Source organism: Bos taurus, chromosome 20 (assembly GCF_002263795.3).
Source record: "Bos taurus isolate L1 Dominette 01449 registration number 42190680 breed Hereford chromosome 20, ARS-UCD2.0, whole genome shotgun sequence".
Lineage (NCBI taxonomy): Eukaryota > Metazoa > Chordata > Mammalia > Artiodactyla > Bovidae > Bos > Bos taurus.
Window position 1 is genome coordinate 28,773,244 of NC_037347.1, and position 26,405 is coordinate 28,799,648.

At 37.7% G+C, this 26,405-nt stretch overlaps 1 protein-coding gene, 1 long non-coding RNA gene and 1 other non-coding gene across 11 annotated transcripts in view; 2 read left to right on the forward strand and 1 right to left on the reverse strand.

The window, feature by feature from the left end:
- Window positions 1–602, forward strand: part of EMB (embigin) — a 169,955-nt gene extending 169,353 nt beyond the window's left edge. For all 9 annotated transcript variants that reach the window (XM_024981475.2, XM_024981476.2, XM_024981474.2 and 6 more), the window contains one exon: window positions 490–602. The gene's annotated coding sequence lies outside the window, so the exon portion shown is untranslated. The remainder of the gene's footprint in view (window positions 1–489) is intronic.
- A 798-nt stretch (window positions 603–1,400) lies between these two features.
- LOC132343227 (uncharacterized) overlaps window positions 1,401–26,405 on the forward strand; it is a 141,435-nt gene continuing 116,430 nt past the window's right edge. The window contains exon 1 of the long non-coding RNA XR_009491955.1: window positions 1,401–26,274. This is a non-coding gene — a long non-coding RNA (uncharacterized lncRNA). The remainder of the gene's footprint in view (window positions 26,275–26,405) is intronic.
- On the reverse strand, window positions 16,229–16,323 carry MIR10163 (microRNA mir-10163). Its single transcript, NR_162193.1, has one exon. It is a non-coding gene; the product is annotated as a microRNA mir-10163 (primary transcript).

Consider the following 26,405-nt stretch of genomic DNA (forward strand, 5'->3'; position numbering starts at 1 on the left):
GAGTGAAGAGGTCACATAATAAAATTGCGAAAAATCACTGATATAGAGATAAATATTAAAAGTCCTCCCCTTCTTCCAGGCAGATTGGGGACCAAGTTACATTTGAAGAAATAAAAATAAAGATGACAGCATATTTGTCTTAGGAAACAAAAGGAGTGAAAATATCAAATATTTAAGGAAGAAAAATGTGCTTACAGAAAACGGGAGTGGAGGGGTTGCTTCTGAACTATTTTATGAGGCAAATATCACCCTAATATCCAAACTAGACAGGGAGGTTACAATAAAAAGCTGAACAAACTATAGACCAACATCTCTCATGATATGCATGAACAGTTCTTAACAAAATTTCACCAAAATCAAATCCAACAATATATTAAAAGAATAACACGTCATGATCAAATGTGTGTGCTAAATTGCTTCAGTCGTGTCTGACTCTTTGCAACGCTATGGACTGTCACCCACCGGGCTCCTCTCTCCTCTGTCTACCAGGCTCCACCAGCATTCTCCAGGCAAGAATACTGGAATGGGTTGTCATGCCCTCCTCCAGGGATCTTCCCGACCCAGGGCTCGAACCTGCATCTCTTATGTCTTGAGCATTAGCAGGCAAGTTCTTTACCATTCACGCCACCTGGGAAGACCAAACTGGATTACCCTGAAAATGCAAAGTTTATTTAATTTTAAAAAATTAATCAATTTACCTTAGTAACAAACTAAAAGAGAAAAGTATATGAGCATCTTAATACATGCAGGGAAAAGCATTTCAAAAAATTCCAACAGTCGCTTCTAATTTAAACTCTTTTGAAAGTAAAAATAGAAAGGAACTTTCTTAACTTAATAAATGGCATCGATTAAAACTACAATTAATATTGTACTTAATAGTGGGAAACTACTTTCCCTCTAAGATCAGGAACAAATATTCATGCTCTGAGCCCTTCTATTCAACAGCTAGCCAGTGAAATACAAAAAATAAAAGGTGCTCAGACTGGAAAGGAAAAAGCAAAACTCTTTGTTTATGGGCAATACGACAGTCAACAGAAAATTGTTGAATTGGAAAAACAACCAAATATAACACCTAGAAAAATTAATTCATGAGTTAAGCTTGCAGGATACAAGATTAACATAAAAGTTAATTGTACTTCTCCATCAAAGACCACCAGTAACACACATTGGAAGTGTATATACCATAGGAAACCATGGGGGTCTCAAAAAGAGTGTGTTGGAAAGAACTTGAGTTTCAGTTAGGTGATTGGAGGAAGGGTCCGAGTAAGCATAAAGCATATTACTATATAGTATATCATTCTAGAGAAGAAATATACTCAATGTGGTCATATTAGCTTGGAGAGGAAGCTATTAGATTATTTTGCTGTTTGCTTAGCGACCTTGTTTTTTCTCTGCTTAGACAAAACTATTAAGCGGTCTTGTTTTGTCACACACTTCATGGTTGAAGAGTGACCTTCTTGTTCTGTGAGATTCTTTACGTCCAGCAAGACAAGAACATGAGCACCCAGACAGCTTCTAAAAACAGTGGCTGTGGTGTCAGGTTGGTTCTCTAATGTCAGGGGCTGCTTTTTTCTTTCTGCTATAGCTCCTCGAAGAAGGGCAAGTTTCAGTGAGAGGAAGCAAGAGTGAAGGTAAGTGCTGGGGAAGTCTGACCAGCTCTTTCACAGGCTTATTCCCACGTGGTTTAACACAGGAGCTGCAATTTAAGCCACTTTGTATGTTGAGCATCTTCATAAAATTCCTTCTATTACTTGAAAGCCACACTGTATCTTTATTACTATGTCACAACAGAGGCAGTGATTGTGTAATGTGTGGATTGAATCTGATCTTGCAAGGAATAGGTAAATCTGGGGAAAATAGCCACATCTGCAGAAAGTCAGCCCTACTAGTATTCCTTTGAACACGATGTGCCACAATTTTTAAAAAATAATTAACCATAGGAAATTATGCAGCAAATTCTACCTAATCCCACTTCAATGTCTAGTAATAGTACCTCAAGGTTTCTCATGTGATTCAGACCATAAAAATCCTAATTTTGCTAACATGTAGAAATGGAATGGGTCAAAGAAGAAACATGAAATTCATATTTTCCTATAGATGAAGCCTTCCTTGAATATTCTTTCTGGAAGTCACATCTTTCTTTGACCTTTTCCATTCAGTGATTCACTTCTGCTTTGCATTATAAATGGTTATTGAATCTCATCTCCACAAAAAATGGTATTTTTCAGTGCAAGAAATGAGACAACTGTGTCTCATTCCTTCTTATGCTTAGGTCAGTTTTTCACACAAATGCAGATCAGATGAATAGTTGTCCATTAGAAATATTTCAGATCAAAACATAAATCCCTATCATACCTAGTTGGCTTTAGAATTTACTTATATTTAATACTAGTTTTAAATGCCTAAATAATATTCATCTTGGACACTACTTTAAATCTCTCAAGTGTAAGAACGTCTAATTTTTTAAAATAAAGTATCTATGATAAATGATTAATTTGCTTAATTTTGAGTCAAACGAAATTGGAAACAGTGAGCACTTAAATAAAAAGGTGGATGATTAAATAAATCAGGATGTACTCAAAGCATCCATGAAAAGTAAAGATGCTAATGATTATCTGGGGGGAAAAATTCTAAGTGGTGTAAAGATCAAAATACTGATATACTGTCATTATAATTACAATACTGGTAAGCTGATAGGTTTCAGCTTTAGAAACTAATAATAAAAATTCCTGAATGGGAGTTTTATTTTCTATTTGAATGGTGGAGTAATATTTCTTTGTTTTAAAAAATGTTTTAAAGAATAATCGATTTGGTAATATTAATTTAAAAAAGATTGCTAATATATTATACTTGATAGTAAGTTAAAATATCAAATGACAGTTTTTAAATAAAATTTAAGTAATATTGAGTTTTAAGTCTTTCTTAAGCTTCAACTTAAAATATTGACCCATTTCAAGAATCAAAAATATGAAGTAATAAATAAGTTTATTAAGAAAATTAGAATCCAAAATACCTGCCCAAAATGACAAATGATCTTTACTTCACAAAGAAACACTGAGACCAGATTCTCCTTGTTCTGTAAAGTGAAATTACAATTTAAATTTAAACAGGTAATTGTGCAACTTCAGAAGTAGCCAGCAGGTGTCAGACTCATACTGCCTTATGTTATATCACAAATTCCTGTCAGACAAGCAGCTAGTTTTGAGACTGTTTGAGATATATTCAAAAAAGAAATTAGACTATAGGGAGGAAAATGTACAATACTGTACTGGTGGAAGAGAACATTTAAGACACATTTCTAGATAATAAATATCTACTTATTATAAAATGGCAAAATCTAGAAAGTAATTTGGCATTATTTATTCATAATCAAGATAAAAAATTCATAGTGTTTGAATTAAAAGTGTAGTAAACATTTATGTATAAATATTAAAATGATTTTATAGTGGTTTTAGGTGAAAAATAGTGTAAACAATATAAAGTACACATATATTGTTATATAGTAAAATGGGTATTATGATATATGTTAAAGAACGAGAATCTTTAAAAGTGTATATCGTAAAGGGCATCACATTGTTAACAGTGATGGTTTATGAATGGTGATGTTGTATTTAAATGTCTCACTTCTCTGCACCTTTTTCTCAATACATGATGGGGACCTTTAATGAAGAAATGTAGTTGTGACTGGCATGGTTTTGGAATTTGATTTGTGCATTCCCTTACCCTCCTTTCCACAGTGCTTTACTTAGCATTTGTACTATCCTTGAGCAAACTGGTTCAGTTACTTCATTTTTGATGTCATCTATTTTTTTAAATTATGAAAGTAAGATAACACATTTACAGGAGACTTGGAAAATACAGAACAAGTTTATATATAGTTCCATTATATATTACAGTCTTTTTAAGTAGATAAATCAAGTTTTAGTTGGAGTTTAAATATCAAACTCTCAAAAATTAACAGAATGAATATACAGAGAAGTAGAAGGATGCAGTAGACCTGAAAACTCTGTGAACCAATTCAACATAATTAAGATTTATATAATTTTTACATAACAGGAAACAAATTCTATTCACCTTCTCATAGACTGTAAAGTAGGAGACAGTGGAACATATCAAGGACATAAAACCAGGTGAAAAAATGTCATGGTCTAAAAGTGTATTGAAATTGTACAGAGTCTGTTCTCTTATTACTGTGGCATTATGTTAGAAATCAATATCAAAAGATATATGAAAATAATCCACATCTTTTCAAGAGAAATGTGACATTTACCAAGAGAGATCTTCAACTTAGTCGTCAAAAGCCTCACTAAAGTCAGACTGAAAAAAAACACAGAGGGTGATTGCAAAGAAGAAAGCATTTAAATGAGGAATTAGTATCAAAGTGAGATATTAATATTAAAGATACTTTAAACAAAATCCCACGTATCTGGAAATTAAATGTCCACTTTTAAATAATGGGTGTATCTGAGAAGCCATAACAAGGAAAATTAGAAAATACTTGTAATAGAATAAAAATGAAAAGAGAATTTACCAGAATTTATTGCATGCAGCTGAAGCTGCTCATGCAGTTAATACAATGTGGAGTCTTGAATAAAGTAAAAAAACAAATAATGGACACTAGCATAAAATTTTGTGAAATTTGAAAAAAAATCTGTAATGAGTTAATAACACTGTATCACTTTGTTAATTTTCTTTTTTATTTTTTTACAAGATAGCATTTCTTTATATTCTCAGAACAGAATTAGAAGTTTTTTTTTTAATTACTGAAAGAAAGTGAAAGTCACACAGTCGTGCCCGACTCTTTCCTATCCTATGGGCTGTAGTCCACCAGGCTCCTTTGTCCATGGAATTCTCCAGGCAAGAGTACTGGAGTGGGTTGCCATTTCCTTCTCCAGGGGATCTTCCCGACCCAGGGATTGAACCCAGGTCTCCTGCACTGCAAGGAGATTCTTTTGCCAACTGAGCTACTAGAGAAGCCTTTAAATCACTAAAATAATAAATGTCCTAGACTTTTAGCAGTAATACTAGTTGCTAAAATACATGGAACTATATCAAAGTTTTGAGTGACTATAAATTAGAAATCTAGCATTCTACTCACACAAAATCAAACAACTGGAACCAAAATGTTATGCATTTTTTTAGCTAAGCAAAAATTAATATATTTAAAAAATATATATACTATATTATACATACTATATATGCGTGTGTACATACAGAAGCTTTTCTACAACAGTTGATAAAGGCTTAAGAAAGAACACCAACAACAAAAAGAGACAGAGAAACTGGGAAATATAAACTCGATGAAATGGGAGCACTGAATATAAAACAGAAAAAGTGAAACAAACTAAATAAAAGTAAAAGATCATCATATAGTACAATTGTTTTTAAACATGGCTGCTCATTGTTTAACATGGCTGCTCATGGATGCTCAAAAAATACATCTGGAAATTTGGAGAAAAATAGCACTACCTGGGCATTTGCATTTTTCAAAAATTTCTAAGATAATTCAGTTATGCATCTGATTAAAAAAAGATTACAAGTTTTTGTATTAAATGGTAGTTTTAGTGATATAGAATTTTATTATTTTATGTTGACAAATCATGATACATTGGTATTAAGTGAATAATAGTTACATAACACAAGAGTAAAAGATGTTTATCAGTTTTCACAATCAATAGCCAGGTAAAAAATAAACGATAATTACAATTGCAAGCCATGATGGAAAACAGTTCAGTTCAGTTCAGTTGCTCAGTCGTGTCCGACTCTTTGCGACACCATGAATTGCAGCATACCAGGCCTCCCTGTCCATCACCAACTCCCAGAGTTCACTCAAACTCATGTGCATCAAGTCGGTGATGCCATCCAGCCATCTCATCCTCTGTCGTCCCCTTCTCCTCCTGCCCCCAATCCCTCCCAGCATCAGAGTCTTTTCCAATGAGTCAACTCTTCGCATGAGGTGGCCAAAGTACTGGAGTTTCAGCCTCAGCATCAATCCTTCCAATGAACTTTATTTGGGACTGGAATGAAAACTGACCTTTTCCAGTCCTGTGGCCACTGCTGAGTTTTCCAAATTTGCTGGCATATTGAGTGCAGCACTTTCACAGCATCATCTTTCAGGATTTGAAATAGCTCAACTGGAATTCCGTCACCTCCACTAGCTTTGTTCCTAGTGATGTTTTCTAAGGCCCACTTGACTTCACATTCCAGGATGTCTGGCTCTAGGTCAGTGATCACACCATTGTGATTATCTGGGTCGTGAAAATCTTTTTTGTACAGTTTTTCTGTGTATTCTTGCCACCTCTTCTTAATATCTTCTGCTTCTGTTAAGTCCATACCATTTCTGTCCTTTATCAAGCCCATCTTTGCATGAAATGTCCCCTTGGTATCTCTAATTTTCTTGAAGAGATCTCTAGTCTTTCCCATTCTGTTGTCCTCTATTTCTTTGCATTGATCATTGAGGAAGGCTTTCTTATCTCTTCTTGCTATTCTTTGGAACTCTGCATTCAGATGCTTATATCATTCCTTTTCTCTTTGCTTTTTGCTTCTCTCCTTTTCACAGCTATTTGTAAGGCCTCCCCAGACAGCCATTTTGCTTTTTTGCATTTCTTTTCCATGGGGATGATCTTGATCCCTGTCTCCTGTACAATGTCACGAACCTCATTCCATAGTTCATCAGGCACTCTATCTATCAGATCTAGGCCCTTGAATATATTTCTCACTTCCACTGTATAATCATAAGGCATTTGATTTAGGTCATACCTGAATGGTCTAGTGGTTTTCCCTACTTTCTTCAATTTAAGTCTGAATTTGGTAATAAGGAGTTCATGATCTGAGCCACAGTCAGCTCCCGGTCTTATTTTTGTTGACTGTATAGAGCTTCTCCATCTTTGGCTGCCAAGAATATAATCAATCTGATTTCAATATTGACCATCTGGTGATGTCCATGTGTAGAGTCTTCTCTTGTGCTGTTGGAAGAGAATGTTTTCTATGACCAGTGCGTTCTCTTGGCAAAACTCTATTAGCCTTTGCCCTGCTTCATTCTGTATTCCAAGGCCAAATTTGCCTGTTACTCCAGGTGTTTCTTGACTTCCTACTTTTGCATTCCAGTCCCCTATAATGAAAAGGACATCTTTTTTGGTGTTAGTTCTAGTAGGTCTTGTAGGGTTCATAGAACCATTCAACTTCAGCTTCTTCAGCGTTACTACTGAAGAAATGGCTACTCCATTTCTTCTAAGGGATTCCTGCCCACAGTAGTAGTAAGTCATCTGAGTTAAATTCACCCATTCCAGTCCATTTTAGTTCACTGATTCCTAGAATGTCCATGTTCACTCTTGCCATCTCCTGTTTGACTACTTCCAATTTGCCTTGATTCATGGACCTGACATTCCAGGTTCCTATGTGATATTGCTCTTTACAGCATTGGACCTTGCTTCTATCACCAGTCACATCCACAACTGGGTATTGTTTTTGCTTTAGCTCCATCCCTTCGTGCTTTCTGGAGTTATTTCTCCACTGATCTCCAGTAGCATATTAGCACCTACTGACCTGGGGAGTTCCTCTTTCAGTATCCTATCATTTTGCCTTTTCATACTGTTCATGAATAACCTAACAATATAAAATAATTACATACAATTTTAGGGGTTAAGTAGAGTGATGTGATAAGTGGAAGTACATACATGCCCATGTTCTCATCTGCCCAGCAAATCTGTCTTTTATTTAGTGCATTTAATCCATTAACAGATAAGGTAATTATCGATATGTATGATCCTATTACCATTTTCTTAATTGTTTTGGGTTTATTTTGTGTAGGTCTTTTCCATCTCTTGTGCTTCCCTGCTTAGGGAAGTTCCTTTAGTATTTGTTGTAAAGCTGGTTTGGTGGTGCTGAATTCTCTTAACTTTTGCTTATCTGGAAAACTCTTGATTTCTGCATCAAATCTGTGAGAAAGTCTTACTGGGTAGAGTATTCTTGGTCGCAGGTTCTTCCCTTTTATCACTTTAAATATATCATGCCATTCTTTCCTGGCTTGTAGAGTTTCTGTTGAGAAATCACCTGATAACCTCATGGGAGTTCCTTTGTATGTTATTTGCAACTTTTTCCTTATTGCTTTTCATATTTTATTTGTCTTTAATTTTCATCATTATGATTGCTATGTGTCTCAGTGTGTTCCTCCTTGGGTTTATCCTGCCTGGGCTTCTCTGTGCTTCCTGGTCTTGTTTGATTATTTCCTTTCCCATGTTAGGGAAGTTTCAGCTATTATTTCTTCAAATATTTTCTCACATCCTTTCCCTCTCTATTCTCCTTCCAGGACAACTATAATGTGAATGTTGATGCATTTAATGTTGTCCCAGAGGTCTCTTATGCTATCTTCATTTTTTTTTTCTTTCTTTTTTCTATATTCTGTTCTGCATCAGTGATTTTCACCATCCTGTCCTCCAGGTCACTTATCCATTCATTTGCATCAGTTATTCTGCTATTGATTCTGGACTTCCTGATAGCTCAGCTGGTAAAAACCTGCCTGCAATGCAGGAGACCCTGGGTCGATTCCTGGGTCAGGAAGATCCCCTGGAAAAGGGATAGGCTACCCACTCCAATATTCTTGGGCTGCCCTGGTGGCTTAGACAGTAAACAATCTGTCTGCAATATGGGAGATATGAGTTCAATCCCTGGGTTGGGAAGATCCCCTGGAGAAGGACATGGGAACCCACTCCAGTATTCTTGCCTAGAGAATCCCATGGACAGAGGAACCCAGTGGGCTATAGTCCATGGGGTTGCAAAGAGTTGGAAATGACTGAGTGATTAAGCACAGCAGAGTATATTATTCATCTCTGTTTGTTTGTACTTTAGTTCTTCTAGGCCTTTGACAAACATTCATTGCATCTTCTCAAACTTTGCCTCTATTCTTTTCCAAGATTTTGAATTATCTTCACTATCATTATTCTGAATTTTTTTTTTTTTTTCTGGAAAATTGGCCTATCTCCACGTCATTTGGTTATCTTTCTAGGATTTTACCTTGTCTTTTCATTTGGGACAAAATCCTCTGTTTTTTCATCCTGGTTAACTTCCTGTGATGTGGTTTTGGTTCTAGCTGCTGAGGTATTGTGGTTCTTTTTGTTTCTTCCGTCTACCCTTTAGTGCATGGGGCTAAGGGGCTAGTAAAAGCTTTCTGATGGGAGGGATTTGTGGTGGGAAAACTGGGTCTTGCTCTGGTGGGCAACTTTAATCCAATTATCCACTGATGGGTGGGGCTATGCACACTCCCTGTTGTTTGGCCTGAGGTGACCCAGACCTGGGGTCTACTGGCTGTATGGTAGGGACAATGGCAACCTCCAAGAGTACTTATGCCAAGAGGCCTCTTCCAGGACTGGTGATGTCAGTTCCCCTGTCTCCATGGCAAGTCACTGCCAACCCACATTTCCACAGGAGACCCTACATCACTAACAAGTAGGTCTGGTACAGTCTCCTGTGAGGTCACTGCTCCTTTCCCCTGGGTCCTGGCTTGCACAAGATTTTGTTTGTGCCCTCCAAGAGTAGAGTCTGTGTTTCCCCCAGTCCTGTGTTGTTCAGTTGCTCAGTTGTGTCTGACTATTTGCTACCCCATGGACTGCAGCATGCCAGGCTTCCCATCCTTCACTATCTTCTGGAGTTTACTCAAGTTCATGTCCATTGAGTCAGTGATGCCATCCAACCATCTCATCCTCTGTTGACGTCTTCTCCTCCTGCTCTTGATCTTTCCCAGCATCAGGGTATTTTCCAATGAGTTTGATCATCACATCAGGTGGCCAAAGTACTGGAACTTCAGCTTCACTATCAATCCTTCCAGTAAATATTCAGGGTTCAGTTCCTTTAGAATTGACTGGTTTGATCTCTGTGCTATCCAAAGGACTTTCAAGAGACTTCTTCAGTACCACAATTTGAAAGCATCAATTTTTTGGTGCTCAACCTTCTTTATGGTCCAAGTTTCACATCTGTACATGACTACTGGAAAAACCATAGCTTGGATTATATGGACCATTGTCAGCAAAGTGATGTCTCTGCTTTTTAATATGCTGTCTGGGTTTATCATAGCTATTCTTCCAAGGAGCAAGCATCTTCTAATTTCATAGCTGCAGTCACTGTCCGTAGTGATTTTGGAACCCAAGCAAATACAGTCTGTCAGTTTTCCCCATCTATTTGCCAAGAAGTGATGGGACAAGATGCCATGATCTTAGGTTTTTGAATGTTGAGTTTTAAGCCAGCTTTTTCACTCTTCTCTTTGACACTTATCAAGAGGCTCTTTAGTTCCTTTTCGCTTTCTGCCATTAGAGTGCTATCATCTCCATATCTGAGGAGAGCATATCCATATCCATATTATCTCTATATTTCTTCCAGCAATTTTGATACCAGTTTCACATGATGTACTCTGTGAATGTTAAAAAAGGAGGGTGACAGTATATAACCATGACATACTCCTTTCCCTATTTAGAACCAGTCTGTTGTTTCATGCATGTCTGGTTCTAACTGTTGCTTCTTGACCTGCATACAGGTTTCTCAGGAGACAGGTGGGGTAGTCTGGTATTCCCATCTCTTTAAGAATTTTCCACAGTTCATTGTGATCCACACAGTCAAAAGCTCTAGTGTAGTCAATGAAGCAGAAGTACATGTTTTCCTGGAATTCCCTTGTTTTTCTATGATCCAATGGATGGTAGCATTTTGATCTCTGGTTCCTCTGCCTTTTATAAATCTAACTTGTACATCTGGAAGTTCTCAGTTCACACACCAAAGCATTACTACAAATAAAGCTAGTGGAGGTGATGTAATTTCAGCTGAGCTATTTCAAATCCTAAAAAAGGATGCTGTGAAAGTGCTGCACTCAATATGCCAGCAAATTTGGAAAACTCAGCACTGGCCACAGGTCTGGAAAGGGTCAGTTTTCTTTCTAATCCTAAGGAAAGGCAATGCCAAAGGATGTTCAAACTACCATACAAATGCTGTCATTTCACATGCTAGCAAGGTAATGCTCAAAATCCTTGAAGCTAGTCTTCAGCAGTATGTGAACCAGTCCTATGGATACTGTGTAATCAAATCCCACTGGTCTTCGAAGTCAGATTCCCTGGTGATTCCCGGTCTTCTTTCCACATCCCCAGGCTGGGAAGCCTGATGCAAGACTCAGAACCTTCAAAACAGTGAGAGAACTTCCTTGGCATTATTGTTTTCGACATTGTGGGTCGCCCAGCCAGCAGTTAAGGGATTTAATTTTATCATGTTTTCACCACTCCTACCATCTTTTTTGCAGCTTCTTTTTTATCTTTGAATGTGGGGTGTATTTTTTGGTGGGTTTGCCTGTTTTCTTCCTATCTGTGGTTGTTCAACAGCTAGTTGTGATTTCAGTGGTGTCACAGGCGGAGATGAGTCCACATCCTTCTACTCCACCATCTTGAATTGGAAGCCCCATCTCTCGATGTCATCTGTTTTTATATATTATTTCTTGTTTCGTTATTAAGAATTTAAGTAGCACAGATATTGACATTAATTCTTATCATGACTTCAGAAAGTGGGTGTTATTTTTATTAAATTAGGAGACTGAAGCACAGAGCAGCTAAATCACTTTCTCAGCTCATAAGCAGAGGAGGTAGGATTTGAAATGAAGCCGTCAGATTCCATGTTCTAACTCCTCAGCTAAACCCAGAAATGCCATATGGATGGAGGATGACATTTTAAAGTGATAATTATTTTGAAAATTAGCTGGATACAAATCTCAGTCCATGGAAATTAGATGTAAAGAAATATAACTGTATGTTCTGTCTTTAACATTATTTTAGATCAGCGGGTACTGCTGTTTGCATGCCGTTCTTGTGATAATGGGAATTGTCTGACTGCTTTCTTGCCTCACCAGCTCAGGGGGCTCTCTCTGAGAATTTGGTCTGCAGCCCTGTCTGCCCATGCACTGCTACAGGTCCATGCTCAGTCATGTCCAACTCTTTCCAACACCACAAACTGTGCCTGCCAGGCTCCTCTGCCTATGGAATTTTCTAGGCAAGAATACTGGATTGGGTTGCCATTTCCTTCTCCAGGGGATCTTCCTGACTCAGGTATTGAACCTGTATCTCTATCACCATGTCACCTGGGAAGCCCATGCACAATAGATATCTATTTTTTCCCCTGGGGTCTTGCTGCTTCTGGGGTGTTTTATTCTCCAAGTAGCATACTGACCTTCCTATTCTCAGATTCCACCAATTTATCCATGGTGTTGATATTTTCTTATGACTCTCTGGGCTACTGAGCAGCTGTTCCTTGTTTCCCAGACCCTCAAATTCCTTTATCTAATGTATCCCTCTCCTGAGGAAATGGGCATTAAAAAAAGAAACTAATAGTAGTTTGAACATGGCAAAAGGCAAAAAGGACAGTATGGGAGAAAATAGCAGGAAAAAGATTGATTAATATTTCACAAATATTTTCCAGTACATCAAGAAATATTAAAAGGAGAAAATTAAATTTTAAAAGTAAAATGTGTATTTATTACATCAGTGCAATTGTTTATAGATCTCATGTTGCATTATTAACTCAGATGAAGCTTCCCACAATTTCTAAGATGTATGGGAATAATTTTATTTGTGGACTGGTTAAGAGTAGTCACATGAAAAACTATCATTTTCAAATTCTTCTTTCTTTGTTTCATAAAGGCAAGAGAGAATCAGAGGCAGTGGCAGAGACTGAAAGAGGGAGAGAGAGACTCATGATTAATCCAGGACAAATTAATCTTTTTCATGGTGCTGCTATTTCCTAGGTCTCCACTGTTTGGAGCCATTTCTTCATACTTCAGCGGGGTTTTGTTTTTTTAATTTTCATATGCTATTTTTTTTACAGTATTTACATTTTAGTTTCTCAGATATGCAGTTTGCATTTCCCATTAGCATAGGTCTTTTCAGTGGAATTATCATTTAATTGCACCTTGTCTGATTGAAAAGATAAACAAGGATATTAAGTTGTGCAGAACACTAGCTAAACTATTTAAGAAGTTGTGGAGATAGTGAAGGACAGGGAAGCCTACCATGCTGTAGTCCATGGGGTCTCAAAGAACCGGACACAACTGAGTGATTCAACAACAACAACTGTGAAATGTTAGGCATTCTGAAGCTTTGTCATTGGTTTTTCATTATCTTTTGAATTGCATTATGGTACTTTACCGGGAACTCAACACATGTACCCTGGTGGCGCAGAGGTTAAAGCATCTGCCTGCAATGTGGAAGACCTGGGTTCGACCCCTGGGTCGGGAAGATCCCCTGGAGAAGGAAATGGCAACCCACTCTAGTATTCTTGCCTGGAGAATCCCATGGACGGAGGAGCTTGGTGGGCTACAGTCCACGGGTCACAAAGAGTCGGACACGACTGAGCGACTTCACTTCACTTCACAACACATGTATATGTAGTCAAGGTTTATTGTTGTTTATATTCATTTGCTTGCTTTCTTTTTGATGTGAGGGGACACCATATGGGCAAAGAACCCTGGAAAGAAATGTAAATGTGTTGTTGAAATCGATATGTGAGATTCTTGTCCCCAACTATTTCTTGCTAGAGTACAACTTTCATATCTGCTGAGATGAGGATGTACTATTCATAGTACAGCATTATGGAATATATTTCCCTATGTATGAAGAATGATGACTTTGGAATTAACAAGCCAGATTAATTTTTTATAGGAGAAACCATGGGCAAAAGTACTATGTATTCTTCATAACTTTCAGAAATCTTTGTCCATTAGAAGATAATTTACATATTCCTTAAAATAAAAATTCTGACAGGAAGTGTTACAATTGCTGCCATCTATGATTCAACGGTTCTTAGAATTTTTTACATGATAAATAAAGTTCTGAAAAAGAGCTGGCCAGTATCCAAAATGTAATTTAAAATGTATCTTAATTGTGAAACCATACAGAAAGGCTTCTAACTAAATATATTCAGTTCTGAACCCTAAAAACTTCCAGGCTACTCACGTAGCCATCAGCTGTCTAGACATATTATTTTTGTCTCCTGTGAATGCATGTAATCAATGCAACATTTATGCAAAAAAGTGCATTAAATATTAGAAGTATATTTGAATTCATTTTCTATCTTATTTCAAAATTGCTGGAGTTTTTGGTAAGCTTTATTGCTTTTTGTAAAGATTAAATTTTCCTTTCTGAAATTTTAAGCATGGCTTTGAAGTTAAGTCAACTCAAAAGGATTTTAAGTGATGATTATTATTTCAAGTATTTAAAATTAACCTAAATTTATAATACCAATTATACTTTATTGTTTTTTGGTTACAATATATTTTGTCCAAATGCTTCTGATGAGAAATAGTTCTACATGGAAAGAAAATCTCTATAATGGTCAGTAGTAAAAAGCAAAACAAAACCAAAACATATTTTACTAGGAGTTGGAAGGGATCCAGAAGTGAAGGAAGGAAGAAGAAAAAGAATAGAAAGGAAGGGAAAAACTTATTTCATGGAAGTTGACCAAACTTGTTGAGACAATGTTTCAAGCTTCTCATGAAAACAAACAGAACAAATGGACCCTTAGGGTCTACAGCCCACATGAAAAGAGCTGAAGCACAGAATCAACCGTGGGAAAAATTAAGTTTATGAAACAACAGACGAGGGCTATCTTTTTTTCTTCAATATTTTTTGATTTTTTTTTTAAATTTAATTTAATTTAATTTTATTTTTAAACTTTACACTATTGTATTGGTTTTGCCAAATATCTATTGTTAGCCATGGAGGACAGATTCAATGAAGATTTTGAAATAATCCTCTCATCTTTTTTTCTGATAACATATGCACGAACTCTTAAATCTTTCTATGAAGACTGAATTACTTGACTATATTTGTTAGTTGATTTTTATACACACAAATTTGTTTTTACACTCAATTGGTTTTTATTTTCTTCCTTCTTTCCTTTCTTTCTCTATTTCCTTTTCTTTCCCTTCTTTTCTTTTTATTTTTAACCTCCCAACTTGTTTTTATAGGAGTAAGGCTTATGGAATGGCATAGAAGAAATAACATTTGTTGTTTTGAGAAAGAACTTACCAAGCAGCCAGTAGTCTCAAAACATGAAAAACATGTTCTTTCTCTAGGAAGGCTATCTTACTGATTCCCCTTAATTCCTACTTTCACAAGTTTCAAAATATTTTTGCATAACACATTATCAGAGGATGTCTGAATGGTCTTGAACTCCATAAAATAAAATAGTGATTTGTGTTACTCTAAGTGTCCCTTAAAACGTTTAAAATAATTTCATGTTTTTAAAAATCTTTATTGAATTCACAGTATGAGCAACCAAATGATTAACGGAAATCTCTTTTTTATAACATCCAGAGGTGGCTCCTAACTGGACAAACAATAATTGAATTTTGAGACTCTAAAATAGTTTGACATTACTGTATGAATTAAATGAATCTGCTCTTCATTTGCATATATCTGTAGTTGTCTGACTCATCCCCTATCTTCTTTGACTCTACAAGAGCCCACTTCTGAAATGTCAAGGAGACTTCTGTTACAAGAACAAGTTGTCTTAACTACTTAAGTCTGTTTCCTCAAGGACTGTGATCTTGAGTCTAACTTTACCTTTTCTCCTTTTTTGTATCACCAAACTTCCTGCAATGGAACCACCATGCTTCGTATCAGTATTATTCACTATTGTCGTGTATTGGATATTGACTTGCAAAAGCAGTATCTGTTGAGTAAACTTTCATTTGTATACAAAAATGATTCCACCATAGGTTAGTTTCCAGAAATTGTGCTACATTTCTATTTCTTTCTTCACCTTTTCTTCAATTTCTTTGATTTTTTTCCCTACTCTTATAGTTTGGCCAGATGGAATCAGGGGCACAGTCAACTGAACAACATGCTCTTTAATTGCAAAGACTTGTCCTAACTAAGCACTAATCTCTCCTTAGACTGTGGCCCACGCTTGGCCAATACTAAGCACTTCATAAATGGCTGAATGAATGACCATCTCATCTTCTGGATGAGAAACAAAAGAAGCTAATTGGTCTATGAGAGAATCGAACTTGTAATCTTAGTTTCATCAGTATGTCTCAATACTGAATGTGATTGTCTAGATCCTATGCATTTAAAAAAAGAAGCTTTAGCAGCAACAGTTTGAATTTTCCAAATATAACTTTTTTCTTTTTTTAATCACTTAATAAATCAAAATGTGCAAATAAAATAATAATAAAATAAATTTTTAAAATTTAGAATAAAAATTGAGCTCAGACAAGAGAGAGAACCATGCTTGTCAGACTACTGAATCAAGTCTTTGCATGAAATCTGACAGAGCAAGTGCTCTCTTGGGCCTTGAAATTGTTGAAGGACATGAGCTGCAGCTTACGCATACAGCCTTCTGGGGAGAAAACCAGCCACAGACATTGTCACACTATATAGGGACATCCTTTGTCACTGAGGAAGGCATCAGGGTGAGCTCAAATGCTGAAAATGTCTGTTTATTTTCTCCTAATTTTAAGCTACAAGGTATTTGAGTCTACTTGTTTGTATTGCCTTGTCTTTTCCTCATTCAAAGACCCCTATTTCACAACAACACCAACAGTTTAAAAAACAAACCCAGTCTGAGAAATGGAAGGTTTCTAGCATCAGAAATTACCATGTTAGTTAGAAAAATCATTCTAAATACAGTATTGCTCTTTTTACTATAGATAAATCTCAACTTTCCTTAACAACCCCTCCTTCCCAGGAAAGCAATAGTGCTGAGAAATGTGACATTTAGACAACAGTATCTTATTCACTATTTATTGTACCTAGAAATAATAAATTACCACATGCATTTAACATTTTGTAAGTGTGAAGGTTTCTTCCAGTTCTAATGTTTTGTGAGTCTAAGAATAGAAAGATATATTTTAATAGTTGAAACAATGAGTCACCAGTGTTTGCTGAGCATTTTCTATGTGCCAGACATTGTTAAATAACATGCCTTATTCATTTCATTCTCAGAAAACATCTGTAAGGAAAGCAGTGCTATATTATGCCCCGCTGACAGTGAGGTTTAATGAAGCTGAGCCTTGCTTGGGTTTCCAGAAAGTGTAGAATTGAGCTTTGAACCTGTGTGATTTAACTCAAAGGCCTGAGAGTCAGGCAGTCTCTAATACCAACCAACACACTAAATGCTCTTGTCTGTTACTGCAAGATTTTACCTGAAACAATTTTATTTATAAAGTGTGTAGATTTAAAAGAAATTCTAAAGAGAGCATTTCTAAACTAAGCAAGATCTCCATAGACTCCACTCTCTCTGTCAAACCCTGAAAACATGAGAAAAAAATGGAAAAGAGAAAAAAAGCAACTAACAATAAATTTACCAACACCATTCACATAGGGTAAATAGGACAATTTAATTTAAAAACCACAGCAAAGAAACAAACAAAAACCCAGACTCTCTGGGTAGAATGAGAAATATTTCTGAGCAGAACAGAAAAGCACAGTCTGGTATGGTTCTTCACACTAAACCCAAGCTCAGGACCCCTCTTAGTGAGGGGAGAATTTCCATTAATACCCCCAACGTGGAGGCAAATAGAATGTTGAGCCTCACCCATTCCCCAGCTCCTACCTTCTGAAGAAGCATTGTGGAGATCCCTGGCCTTTGGAATTGAAGTTCTAGTGCTACATTCTGAACCGGGGAAATGATCCCACGTAGAACTGTCCTATCCCTCCACTCTACCCTCATTCTAAATTTGATGGAGTATAGAGTTACCAGATAAAATACTTATAATAAACAATCATTCACTGTTTATCTGAAATTAAAATTTAACTGAATGTCTTATATTTTTATTTGCTATAGCTTATGCACTTAAACTTGAATATCAGATAAACAATATTATTTATAACATGTATACCCAACTATTGCATGGGACGTACTTACACACAAAAATGCTTCTTACCTGAAGTTCAAATTTAACTTCACACCCCACATTTTTCTTTGCTATATCTGGCAGCTCTAGTGAGGTAGAATCCCTAGTATCAGATCAGATCAGATCAGATCAGTCGCTCAGTCGTGTCCGACTCTTTGCGACCCCATGAATCGCAGCGCGCCAGGCCTCCCTGTCCATCACCAACTCCTGGAGTTCACTGAGACTCACGTCCATCGAGTCAGTGATGCCATCCAGCGATCTCATCCTCTGTCATCCCCTTCTCCTCCTGCCCCCAATCCCTCCCAGCATCAGAGTCTTTTCCAATGAGTCAACTCTTCACATGAGGTGTCCAAAGTACTGGAGTTTCAGCTTTAGCATCATTCCTTCCAAAGAAATCCCAGGGCTGATCTCCTTCAGAATGGACTGGCTGGATCTCCTTGCAGTCCAAGGGACTCTCAAGAGTCTTCTCCAACACCACAGTTCAAAAGCATCAATTCTTTGGCGCTCAGCCTTCTTCACAGTCCAACTCTCACATCCATACATGACCACAGGAAAAACCATAGCCTTGACTAGACGGACCTTTGTTGGCAGAGTAATGCCTCTGCTTTTGAATATGCCATCTAGGTTGGTCATAACTTTCCTTCCAAGGAGTAAGCGTTTTTTAAGTTCATGGCTGGAGTATAAAACAAATAACCAAATCTCAGGATTGACAAAACAAAGATCAAAACAGAGGCCATGAATTCTAATAATGACAAGCTAAAAATACTGGACTCACTTAACCATATAAACTCATACTGAAGAACATTCTAAAAATGGATATATACCAGAAAATAAAGCCTGAGGTATATAATAATGTAACTCTGAATAATAAGAAAGTGAATTAAAAATAAACAACTGTGCTCCAAAAGAAAAGTTATTAAAAATGGATAAATCTTTATGATAATTTTTATTTTCTTCTAGGTACTGTTCTATATATTTTTAAAAATTAAAGATATTCTAAGGATATAAATAATCCCCAGTATCATTCAGAATTAAAAAGCTAAAAGAAATGGGAAGAAGGTTTATAAAATGTTAGATATCATTTTATTTCCCCTGAGAAATGAATCTGACTGCTTGTAAGAGACAATAATATACATATTGGGTACAAAGGGGAAAACAAGGCAAGAAGAGGGAATAAAAAAGACAAAGGAATAGATAGATTTAAGAAAAATTCTTCTGTCTAAAGCTAAGTTTAGACATTTTACAGAAAACCATTATAAGATTATTTCTTGGAACAATCCTCATTTAGTAAGTTCTGTGAGGCCTCATTTAGTAAGTTATGTGAGGACTGGTTTAATTTCCATTTGATTGTCTTCTATTCTTGGAATTTGTTGATTACTAAGAGCAGGGAGAGTAACAATTTTCCTATCCTAATTTTCCACTTTTCCTAACAACTGGTGACTGACAGCTGGACTCAGAGTGAGAGACAATAGACTTGTGCCTTGGGTACCGACAGTGAGGACTGATGATCTGGTATATCTGCCACCCCTCTCTCTACTGTTAGGCTATTTTTCTTTACGTTCCCCAGATCTTCAAGTGCAAATATCTCATTCTTAACTATTGGTTATTTTATTCAACCTATAATTAATCTAAAATGGCTAGCTAGATTATTAAATTAAATCTAAATAGATAGGCCAGGAAATTTTTATTTTTATTTTTTGATAGAGAAACTTTTGGATAGAGGGATGTTTTGTTGCTGCTGCTACAACTATGAAAGCTTAAAAAAAAGTAATTACGTCAATGCTTATTATAATAGTGATGAAATTATGGTTGTTTATGTTTGTCTACTTTTTATACAGAGGTGTGATTCATGAGTATCTTTTTATATTACCTAATTTACATATATAAACAAATGTTTTAATAATACTATATTAATTATTATTTTGGCTATAAATCTTAGGAACCTTCCCCCTCATCCTCCTTTCCCATTCCACACGAATAATAATCTCAGCAAGTTAGATGTTCACTCATTCATTCCGGCGGCCTGTGTCACCTTGATATAGGTTTCTATGCCTTCCCATCCTTCCTTGAACCTGGTCAATCTCGCGAGATCATGTCAAAGAGATTTCCATACAACTGCATTAACTAGGTCTATCACCCAGAAACTCCAAGCAAGAAGCTACTTACTGACAGAACCAAGGAACACCTGCTGGACGAGACCTTGTGTGATTCTGAAGTCATTCTGAAGTCTGGCTCGGGGCACCTAGCAAGCGGGGACGCATCCTTGCAGACACTTCCTGGACTCAAAGGACCCAAGAATGAGAGTCACACGGTGGCTCTAATTTGTCCTGGGGGCTGGCAAAGAGCGAGAAGTGGGACTCTTGTCCCAGAAGAGGTGAAGGGCAGTAACAACTGAGGCCCTGCTTACGGAGGGAACTGCGCTGCACCTACCGGAGTCTGCTGTTTTCCGGAAGTCCAGGACACCAGGCCGAAGCAGTAGGATACAGGTACAGGCTCCTAGAAGACCAGGGCTATGTCTGGCAAGGTCAAAGGCTGCAGCAAGCTGAGCTCAGGGTTCCTTTATCTTTGAGGGCAGTCGTTCCTCCAGGCAGTTGTGAGGCATCTAGAATTTGCCTCAGGAGACTGCTCCTCAAGCCTTTCTGCTGAAGAACAGTCTCCAGACATTGCTCTCTCTTTCTAACCCAGCCGTCTGCCAGCACCCTGCTATGGGGACTTGGGCCCTTCCGCTAAACCGCTTCATTAGGAAAAGTTCTTTTTTTAACATCTTTAATGACTGAGGGTGGAGCTGCGGCCTATGGGCAGGTGGATTGCGGGACTTCCCAGGAAGGCAGACAGGAACCCACAGAAGCAGCCAGCGCGGTGTGCTGTGTGGCTTTGGTGTGTTGGAGAAGGAAGTGCAGGTCCCGTGGAAGGGCAGGGTGAGCATAAGCCCAGAGGCTGATGCTCCGAGGCTCCGAGAGAGGCAAAATCAATCCCGCGGGGGCTGGGGTCAACCACTCTTCCCAGAGGAAGGGTGATTGCTTGGGATCTTGCGAGACTACCGGGTGTTCCAAGAGTTCCTGGGATGACACATACCTAGGTGCTTCAGGTGCCTGAGGCTTCTTGTCTCACACACTTTCTTAGGAAGTGTGGCTCATACCGCCTGTCAAGTAAACCCAAATTCTCCTTTATGCCTTGCCCCCAAAGTGCTGGGGCTCTTTTGGAGCAGAGGAGTCAGGGGTCAGGTTCTGGTGCAAAAGCTGTGGAGGGGCGGAAACACCTGAGGCCAGAAGAGAGGTAAACTCTACCTGCAAGTGCTGTGAATCTATAGCTCAGAGCAGCGACTTGGGATTCTGATGTGGAACACTGGGGCCCCAGTTCCAAGTATGGTCTCCAAAACCACAGAAACGATAACTGCAGTGCCATTATCCTTAGGGTGCTTGATCCCCTCCGCAGCTTCAAGGTGTCTACATTTCCTCTCAGGAGACCATATCCAGGTGAATTTAAAGAAAGAATACTTAAACTGTTTCTAATGATAATTATATCACTTCTACCAAAATAGCAGGTGAGAGAGAGATATGGGTTGTGAGCTGGTTATATGTTTCGGAAAGTCTTCCCTATTTATGATGCTATACAACACCTAATATTTTAAATATTATTTTTAAACAATCATTGTTTGTAGGCTATTAAGTTTTTATTTTTCTTAAATTCAATATTTTTGTCTAGATATTTGTGGTAAAAATGAAGTAAAATTTCCTCTTTAATAATGTTCAGTTCAGTTCAGTTCAGTTGCTCAGTCGTGTCCGACTCTTTGTGACCCCATGAATCGCAGCACACCAGGCCTCCCTGTCCATCACCATCTCCCGGAGTTTACTCAAACTCATGTCCATTGAGTCAGTGATGCCATCCAGCCATCTCATCCTTGGTCATCCCCTTCTCCTCTTGCCCCCAATCCCTTCTAGCATCATAGTCTTTTCCAATGAGTCAACTCTTCACATGAGGTGGCCAAAGTACTGGAGTTTCAGCTTTAGCATCAGTCCTTCCAATGAACACCCAGAACTGATCTCCTTTAGAATGGACTGGTTGGATCTCCTTGCAGTCCAAGGGACTCTCAAGAGTCTTCTCTAACACCACAGTTCAAAAGCATCAATTCTTCGGTGCTCAGCTCTCTTTATAGTCCAGCTGTCACATCCGCACATGACCACTGGAAAAATCAAGCCTTGACTAGACAAACCTTTGTTGGCAAAGTAATGTCTCTGCTTTTGAATATGCTGTCTAGGTTGGTCATAACTTTCCTTCCAAGGAGTAATTGTCTTTTAATTTCATGGCTGCAATCACCATCTGCAGTGATTTTGGAGCCTAGAAAAATAAAATTTGACAGTTTCCACTGTTTCCTCATCTATTTCCCATGAAGTGGTGGGACCAGATGCCATGATCTTAGTTTTCTGAATGCTGAGCTATAAGCCAACTTTTAGAGGATGCTGTGAAAGTGCTGTACTCAATATGCCAGCAAATTTGGAGCACTCAGCAGTGGCCACAGGGCTAGAAAAGGTCAGTTTCCACTCCAATCCCAAAGAAAGGCAGTGCCAAAGAATGCTCAAACTACCACACAATTGCACTCATCTCACATGCTAGTAAAGTAATACTCAAAATTCTCCAAGCCTTGCTTCAGCAATACGTGAACCGTGAACTTCCAGATGTTCAAGCTGGTTTTAGAAAAGGCAGAGGAACCAGAGATCAAATTGCCAATATCCTCTGGATCATGGAAAAAGGAAGAGAGTTCCAGAAAAATATCTATTTCTGCTTTATTGACTATGCCAAAACCTTTGACTGTGTGGATCACAATACACTGTGGAAAATTCTGAAAGAGATGGGAACACCAGACCACCTGACCTGCCTCTTGAGAAACCTATATGTAGGTCAGGAAGCAACAGTTAGAATTGGACATGGAACAACAGACTGGTTCCAAATAGGAAAAGGAGTACATCAAGGCTGTATATTGTCACCTTGCTTATTTAACTTATATGCCAAGTACATCGTGAGAAACACTGGGCTGGAAGAAGCACAAGCTGGAATCAAGATTGCCGGGAGAAATATCAATAACCTCAGATATGCAAATTTAATAATGTTAATGAAGGACAAATACTCCATTTTGTGATCTATATTTCCTGTGATTAGTATAGAACACTCTAGTACATAGGAAAGTAAAGCATACATTCAAAATCAAATAGTTTTCTGGAAGCACAAGTTGATATTTTATTTTTAGAATGAGTCTGATATGTGGAGAGTGTAATAGATATATTTTCTGAACAAATTTCTTCTAATTTTGAGAGATAACCAGAGTTTACTTACCAAACTGGGATCATCCATGCACCCATTGGTCAGAAGAGAATTAAACTCCTTGGTTTACAATCTTAAAAGGCTGTACTCCATAGGTAAAAGTTATTTCCTTAAATCAAAACTGTGATACTTTTACCAGAAGAAAGAATAGATCCTGGACAAACAAAATTATTTCCATTTAGGATAGGTGGTCATTTGTGTCCAAATAGCATTGGTGTCTTATTCTAAAATTGGGTTTTCTATTCACTGATACTTTATTGACTCCCATTCATTCTTCATTTATAAGTTGCTAGAAACTTCTTGAAGTTGAAATCTTTCATTTTAGAAGTCAGTAATCAAGGTCAGTTTTTAAAATGCAATGTGGTATATTGCATTTGCGCTGTACATTTTCTTCTGTTGAAAAATAAACTGAGGCACATTTAATTTTTCAAGAATTTTTAGCAAGCGTCAATTTGAATTGAGCAGCGCCAAACCAAAAGCTTCCCAGGTGGTGCTAGTGGTAAAAAACCTCTCTACCAATGCAGGAGATATGAGAGACACGGGTTCAATCCCTGGGTTGGGAAGATCCTCTGGAGAAGGGACTGGAACCTACTCCAGTATTCTTGCATGAAGAATCCCATAGACAGAAAAGCCTGGTGGGCTACAGTTCACAGGGTCACAAACAGTGGAACACAACTCACGTGTCTTATCATGCGTGCAAACTGAATGTGGTTAGAAGCTTTTTGCTGACAGGACTCAGAGGAAACACTTTTGAAGAGCCTATGTGGTAGTGAAGCAAGAAAATTGTTTGACTGTATCTCAAGTTGATACCTTAATTGGGAAAGCCTAGTTTTCTGTTTGTGATTGGTTGTTCATAAATTTATCTTCTCAGATACAGATATGTTTACTTGAATTGACTCTAGGTTAGAGTTTGGTTTCCTTACACAGGTTACTAATGCATTAGAACCACCTTAGTCTAATGGTTTCCTTTTTTAATTAATATCTTAATATCATTAACCAACTGAAGTAATGATAAGTTGGAGAGTAGGTAAAATAATTATATCCAGGAATACATTAGAACTATGGGATACATTGGAAAAAGTGCGAGATGTTAGGTTACTATTAGTTCAGTTTGCTTGCATGCTACCTGAACTTTCATACACCTAAAAAAGTCTCATTTAAATCTCTGAGTGAACTCCCTTTCGTCTATGTTTTTTAGTCTATCTATATGATGCTGCATCCTACACCTCTATCTGGGGCAGACCTCTCCTTTGGATCACTGGTCTGTTTGTCCTGCTGCTTACTTGACAAGCCCCCCTAGACAGCTTTCTTCCCCAACTTTCTCTTTTTGCAATGCTCTAAATCTTAGTTAATGGCTAAGCTGCAAACCTTGGAGTCATCATGAGTCTTCCCTCACCAAAGATATTCAATTGTTTAAAAATTAATTGGCTCTCCCTCTAATTCAATTTGTTCTTTGATCCCATTTTAATCCATGTTGCTAACACTGACCATTAATTAAATATAGCATGTTGCCTGCTAATTGAATAATTGGTAGAATTGGAGAAGATTCACACAAAAAATAATTTTAGCTATGTAATAAATGCTGCTATGGTCGTATAGTAGGTAAATTGGCTTACCCACTTCTAGATGGTGTGCAGTAATGGAAAAGAACACTACAGAAAGAGAGGCCTGGATTTGAATTCTGATTAGTTGTATGACTTTGGGTAGATTATACGATTTCTTTTAACCTCCTTTCCCTCATCTATTTACATGGAGATTAAAATATTTATCTTACAGAACTCATGAAACCATTATATGAGCTTATATATATGTACATCATATATATACAGTATCATTGTTCAGTCGATAAGTCATGTCTGACTGTTTGCAAACCCAAGGACTGCAGCAAGCCAGGCTCCTCTGTCCATGGAATTTTCCAGGCAAGAATTCTGGAGTAGGTTGCCATTTTCTTCTCTAATATATTGTGTATATGTATATTACATGAGATTTTGGATATGGCAACCCACTCCAGTATTCTTGCCTGGAGAATTCCATAGATAGAGGAAGACCCCAGGCTACCATTCCTGGGGTCACAGAGTCGGGCACAACTGAGCGACTGTCACTCATTCACTCACTCATATATGCTACGCATTTGATGTGCCTGTATTAAGCAAACACTGTTTGTCAGACACTGTTAAGGTTTTCATAGTGCCAGTACTTAAGGAATTTATAATCTAGGGGAAAATATGGAAAAATAAAGTCTAACCTTTTGACTTGGCTTATTATGTGATCTGTACTTTCAAAATACCCTATGGATAGTAATCCATTTAATTTGTACGGTAATCCTTTGAGGTAGGTGCTGTTACTTAACTAACATTACAGATAAATACAATGAATTTCAGATATGATAACTAATTTGCTCAAGGTTATACACCTAGTAAGTAGTGGAGCCTGGGTTTGAACTCTGGGACTGGTAGATCTGGGGCTTTGAATATCCTTTCCAAAGGAGGTGAACCTTATGTTTAGTTATGACAACTAGCAGGGCTCTTGTGCTTCTTCCCTTTATTCTACAGCCTCTTAAACTAGTTTCCTATCTCTCCACACTTAACATTGCATTGCTGACATGTAAAATGAGGAAGTGTTAGTCACTCAGTTATGTCCAACTCTTTGTGACCCCATGGACAATAGCCCACCTGGGATCCTCCAGGCAAGAATACTGGAGTGGGTAGCCATTCTCTTTACCAGGGAATCTTCCCAAAAGAAAAGAAAGTGAAGTTGCTCAGTCGTGTCTGACTCTTTGCAACCCCATGGACTGAAGCCTCCCAGGCTCCTCCATCCATGGGATTTTCCAGGCAATAGTACTGGAGTGGGTTGCCATTCCTCCCCGACCCAGAGATAAAACCCAGGTCTCCTGCATTGCAGGGTGATTCTTAACCATCAGAGCCACCACTTTAGGAAGCACTAAAATGAGAAAGTCATTGTAAAACCACAGGATTAATCTCTCTTTCTCCTCCAAGATTGTTTCACAAGATGGAAAGAGTGTAGGTCTCCAAGTGACTATTACATGGAGCACTGACCTGTACTGAAGAGTGACATGGGTAAGGTGTATGTGTGTGTGTGTGTTTGTGTGTGTGTGTATGCACATGTGCACACATGCACACGCTTAACAGTAGAAAAGATTGTTTATAATGAATAATACAAAGAGAAAAGTATTTTCTCTTACATTCAT